Here is a 6200-nt window from a genome sequence, read left to right as displayed (position 1 = left end):
AACACATTTAATCCATACTGTTTACACCATAACCAGACCAACGACTGTAATCTAAAGGCTGATATACCGAAAAAGGTGCAAGTTGAAACACCAGAAGTGTAGGTCGAATGAATATGGTATCAACCAAGAAGGGTGAGAGTTATCCGTAGTTATCCAGAATATGGGTATAGTGAAAGAAAGGTGATTGTCTTGCATAGTAGGTCACATGGTAGAAACCAACATATGGTTACATATATCATACTAGCATCTAAAATATGGGAAGAGCGGAATAGTTATGCCTATCTTATTACCATCCATACCACTACCTAGAACATGGGATTGGAGGTATAACTACTCAGAATATAGTAGTAAAGGAAAGATAACTACCATACATAATAATAATTGTCCACATGACACAAACTAGCAAAAACTCAAAAAGATATCATTTTCCACCCTCATATCTTACAACTAAAGAGGAAAAAAAATCCTTGTCCTTATAAGCCATCCATGCCGACTAATCTCAATTCATTTTTATTTTCTTTCAAAAGCACGAGAAGGAGCTCAAGAATCCGAACCTTTGGCGAGGGCGAAGAAAGGTATGCTTGAAGCCATCGAGAAGATTAGAAATTTAATGGTTAGGTTAGAGACATAATATTGTAGAACTCCAAAGATATTTAAGTATATATATATATATATATATATATATATATATATATATATATATATATATATATATATATATATATATATATATATGGAAATTGATAACCTACTCTCTATCTATTATGGTAGGTTATCAATCTATCTATTTTTCACTAGATAAAAAATACCTTTACTTTTTATAACTCTTAAGAGTATTTTATATCTTTTTTTCAATCACACATTAACTCACTCCCTCAACCTCCCAATTAATACTCTCTTCCTCTTTCTCTCTCTCATATATATATATATATATATATATATATATATATATATATATATATATATATATATATATATATATATATAGACACACAGACATATATGTATACGAGAGAGAGAGAGAGGATGAATTAATGAGAAATTGTAAAAAAATATATATAATACTTTTAAAAATTATAAAAAATAAAAATATTTTTTATCTATGAAAAAAAGAAGAAGAGTAGATTAATAACTTTCCAAAGAATAAGTTATGAACGCTCTTTAAACGCGTGCGTGTGTGTCTGTGTGTATATATATATAAACTCTGCTTTGTTTCCTCGTTTTCATAAACTCCGAAGCGATCCATGCCTCCAAACAGAAACACAGAGCGGGACGTGACTTTTGGGTTTTGTCGCCGTACCTTTCACGTGCCTCTCCCGCCACCCACTCAAATCCAACACAAGCCGACACCCACGCCAACTCACCACCCCTGACACCCACACGATCTTTCTCATTTCATAATAATATACATATATACCTCTCATTCTCCACCATCCGATTCGGAGAGCAATTAAGATCATGAAACACCAACATCGGATCATAAGCAATAATTATAACGAAAAATAGGGCATTTTTGTCATTCAAATCGAACTGAAAAAGAAGTGCCGGAAGCCAGTTCATCCGAAACCCTAATTAATTTTTTGAGAGAAAAAGTAATCTGAATTCAGCTGGAGAGAGATAGATACCCCAAAAAAGTTAATTAAAAAAAGCTCAATTTCTGATTTTTTTTTCTTCTTCTGATAGCACAAGATAGAAAACCCAAAAAAGTTAAAAAAAAAAAATTAAAAAAAAATAACACAAGAAGAAAAGATCAAAGGTCTACCTCCATGGGCGGGATGGAGTGGGACTAGGAAGTAGAAGATTCTTGGTGGTCGGCGGCGACGGGAGGCTTCTGGCAGAGGATCAAGTGCATGGGGGTGAAGATACCGGTCTCGCCGCCGCGAGTGAGGTGGCGCGCCGTCTCGTAGAGCATTTCGTGGACCTCGACGACACCTTTGGGCGCGATCCGGAGGAAGGCGAGGGCGGAGACCAGGATGTGGTTCCGCCAGTAGGCGATCCGCCCCATCTTGAGCCGAGTCCACCACGGCCCCGCAGGGGGCGTCGCCAGATCCCTTTCTTCGAGAACATTGAAGCCCACCTTCCGCGCGATCGCCGCGATCTGGTCGTGGGCTCGCAGACCCGGGAGCGCGTCCCCCCTCTCGATCCCGTGGATGGTCTCGACGTGGTCGGGGTCGTCGGCGCGGTACAGCGCCGTGGTGACCCACTCGTAGGAGACGTAGAGGGCCCCCGGCTTGAGGATGCGGAGGATCTCGGCGTAGACGTCCTCGAGGCGGGGGGCGTGGCAGGTGGCCTCGATGGAGTAGGCGCCGTCGAAGGACGAGTCCGGGAAGGGCATCTCGAGGAAGTTGCCGCAGACGACCTCGCACAGGGCGTCCAGGCCCGACTTCTTGTTGTGGGCGCGGGCGCGGCCGACCTGGTACTCGTTGATGGTGATGCCGACGACGTGGGCGCCGGAGCGAGCGGCGATGGCGCGCATGGGCCCGCCGACGCCCGCACCCGACGTCGAGCACGCGGTGGCCGGGGCGGGCGCCGACGAGGTCGGCCACGCGCTCCTCGTGGACGCGGGTGGCGTCGCGGTGGGAGCGTCCGGGGACGGAGGGCGAGAAGTGGAAGCTCTGGCCCCAGCCCCATTCATAGATATCCGTCACGAGGTTATAGAAGGTGTCGACGAAGACGGGGACATTCTCCGACGACGCCTCCGCGGTCTCCTTGGGGCGCCGGAAGAAGGACCAGTACTGCCGGTACTTGTCCTCGACCTTGTCCCGCGTTATGGATCCCATCTTCAGATCCACCGCCCGCTTCCCCTTCACCTCCGCCGCCCCCATCACCCACACGAACCAGTAGATCAGCCCCGCCGCCACCACCACCGCCGTCCAAGCCACCGCCACCGTCTCCATTCCCCTCCTCTTCCTTCTATTTCCCCTTTCCTCCTCCGATCCAGAGAGAGACCCACTTAGAAAGAGAGAGAAGCGAACTGTTAGGATTTGTTGGGATTTACTTATGAAGAATATTGCCGCGGTAAGATGGTCCGGCGAGACCATAGAATAATCCAGCCAAACCGCGAACCGTCCCTCCTCTCCTCCTGGGTCGCCAGCGCCTGCGGCCCGGAGCGAGCGGAATTTAAGATGGTCCGGCGGAACACAGAACGGAGATCGAGGATATCTATTCCTTGCCATGTATTTACCTATGTATCCATATATTTTGCTGGCTTTGCTCCTTTTTTTTAATCTAAAGACAAAATCAAAATCCTACGAGGTGTGCGAAGCGCGAGGTGGGGCCCGCGAGGTAAGTGGGATTTTTTTTTTCTTCTTCTTTTTTGAATCTCGTGTCGCCTGACACCACCACGTGTGAAGGTCACGCGTGGAAGCGGGTGCCTTCTCTTCTTCCCACCCTTTAGCCTTAACGTAACGTGTGGCTCCTCTACACCGTGGAACAAACGTGGACATTGCTTCCCGAAGCAGCCCCCTATCGTGATAGCATCAAAATGGACGGCTGAGATCCGTCATGATGCCAAGAGAAAGGCAACGGTCCATCCAAGTTTTTGAATGCGCAATAAATATTTATTTGAATTTATTAGCCAGCAAAAGAGCCGTTAATGCTTGTGGGATGGTGTGCAGGAAAAGAAGGAGAGAAAGTGTGGTCAACGGAAAAGTAATGAGATGTCTCTTGTTTGGTTAGAGCTTTCAAAAGAGGGAGATGGAAAAATTGTATTCCCATGGAAATATGATTCCCACATTTCATGGAAAATACATGAGAAACATGGGAAAGTAAGGCGGAATCACTCCATTTTTATTTTTTTCCAAAAAGGCCCTTCAACATTAAAGAAGCATTAAAGAGGTATTAAAGATCTAATTTTTATTAAGGGTATAATAGGAATTATACTTAACTTTTTTCAGAAAAATGGATGGTCAAATAAACATAAGCATTTTGAAAATTTGTAACTTTTGCATGGTTAACCAAACATGTCAAAATTACTTTCCTAAGCATACTTTTTCTAGGAATCTGTTTTTCAGAAATCATATTTGTATGGAAGAAAAATGATTCTCGCGAACCAAACGAGTCCTACACTCTCAAATTATTCAACACGTCTTCCATCTTAATTTTTAAATATTAATTTTTTTTAATTTTCACATATGTGCTTATACTTGAATTTCTTAATTTATCCAGCTTATTAAAAAAAATGCTAATATGAGATAGAACGGTTGTTGGATCATCGCATGTCGCTTTGAGAGCTGTGCATGGGGATGCGTGTGGGATTGTTTTGAGATCTTGTGCATGGTTTTGTGAGCAAGATTTCTCCGCATGTGTATAGGCTTTGCTAGGGAACTGTGCCCACATGTTGGTTGGATTAATTTAATTAATTTTAATCTAATTTAGCAAAAACCTTGGAAGATAAGATTAGATGGGTAGGTTGTGAAGTGGTGGGGGACCAATTCTTCCTTCGATAACTTACAATGGCTTGGTCTCTGTGTATTTATTTGATATCCGTGAGTTGGGATGAGATGCGAATGTGGCAGTTCAACTGGAATTTGGAGTATTGGAAAGCTGGGTGTACGTGTATGGGGGCGAGCTGGCGTTTAAAAATATATCTGGAATTATAACGACAGGCATATACCGTCGCGCACAGCGGTGTAACCAATGTCTTGCGTCATGTTTTTAAATTGAAGGCTATTAGTATTTATTATTAAATAAAATAATCAACGACTCTTCCTGTCTGAGTGAGGCCGAAATGATCTGCTTCACTGGCGACTCAATCCAACCTATTTTGGAGGATTCTTTGTGCTGGATCGAATTCTAAAATTAGACCCGTTCTATTTTCTGAATCGGATCTGAGTTTATTGAATTCTGACCCGACCCTACCTATTTAAAATTTGGATAATATTTAGGTTTTCAATTTTACGATCCGATTCGATCCGAATTTGTCAAATTATTTGGGCCTACATACTGCAATTTACGGAGGTGCAAACAAGTTTTGAAGATATGGATGGATTGATCGGAACCAGATCCGATCTAGACATGAACCGAATTCGAATTTTTTGAGTTGGATTCGAGTCATACATGGATCCAATCCGATCCGAATGACCTATTAGGTCAAAAATTATAGCGGTGGATTCGATCCAGCAGGATCCGATCTGATTTTTTATTAAATTAGGTTTGGATTCAAAATTAAATTTGAAAAAAAATAAAATAAAATTGGACCGGGATCACCAATCCGATCCGACCCATTTGCACCGTCCGTCCGACCGTGTCTCCGTGTGGTCAAGTCCACGGGCGGGCAGGCGCGCGACGAAATATCCAAAGCTTCTAGGTCATTCCAAAAACCGACCTCCAAATCAAACCAGTCCCCCTCCTCTCTTTCTCTCTCTAATTCATCTCACCACCATGGCCACCGTCTACCGGTAAGTGCTCTTCTTTTCTCTCCTCTCTCTCTCTCTCTCCCCCCCCCCAAATGGACGATGGGTGTTGATGTGGGTGCGGTTTTCGTAGGTGCGCGGAGTGCGGGGCGGACCTGAATCTGAGCACCGCCCACCTCTTCCCACCGGACGCCTACTTTGAGGCCGGGAACAAGGGCACGCTCTCCTTCTCCTGGGTGGACGACTCCAAGCTCCGCTTCTCCAAGGAAGACAAGATCCGCCCTTCTTCGAGACCGTCAACTACTGGGGTCTCCAAAGGAAGCGCACCCGCATGCAGTGCGACGCCTGCGGCCGCCTCCTGGGCTACGTCTACGACGACGGCCCGCCCCTCATGCGAGGAAACGGCCAGCTTGGCTTCGGCCCCAGCCAGGCCATCCCCCGATGCCCCAGGTACCGCTTCAAGACCAAGGCCCTCACTTTTCCTGCCTCTTGATGATGCCACTGATGATGATCCTGATGATCTCTTTTCCCTTTTTCTGAATTGGATTTGAGAGAGATGAATGGATTGTTCACTCTTTTATGATTATTGTGAAGACATATATGCTATGGCTCATAAAAAGATCAGATTGGATTTCTATACATGTACTCCGTGATTACTGATAATTTATGTTTTGCAGATAGTGAGAAGATTCGGATTTTTGGGCATATATTCCTGGTATTATTGTGAATATATGGGATTTCGGTAATAAAAAGTTTGGTTTCGTAGTCGTGTATTCTGTGATTATTGTGATCTTATATAGTGTGGATAGTTCAAAAAAAAGAAAAAACATTTGGCTGTTCGATGAA

At 44.3% G+C, this 6200-nt stretch overlaps 2 pseudogenes; one reads left to right on the top strand and one right to left on the bottom strand.

Annotated features, from left to right (window-relative positions):
* Window positions 1–1555: 1555 nt before the first annotated feature.
* Window positions 1556–3113, bottom strand: LOC103714537 (annotated as a pseudogene).
* A 2204-nt stretch (window positions 3114–5317) lies between these two features.
* Window positions 5318–6200, top strand: LOC103714536 (annotated as a pseudogene).

The sequence above is a fragment of the Phoenix dactylifera genome, chromosome 2, assembly GCF_009389715.1.
Source record: "Phoenix dactylifera cultivar Barhee BC4 chromosome 2, palm_55x_up_171113_PBpolish2nd_filt_p, whole genome shotgun sequence".
NCBI classification, from domain to species: domain Eukaryota; kingdom Viridiplantae; phylum Streptophyta; class Magnoliopsida; order Arecales; family Arecaceae; genus Phoenix; species Phoenix dactylifera.
The sequence above is the reverse complement of the archived record's forward strand: the minus strand, read 5'-3'. Positions and strand labels throughout refer to the sequence as shown.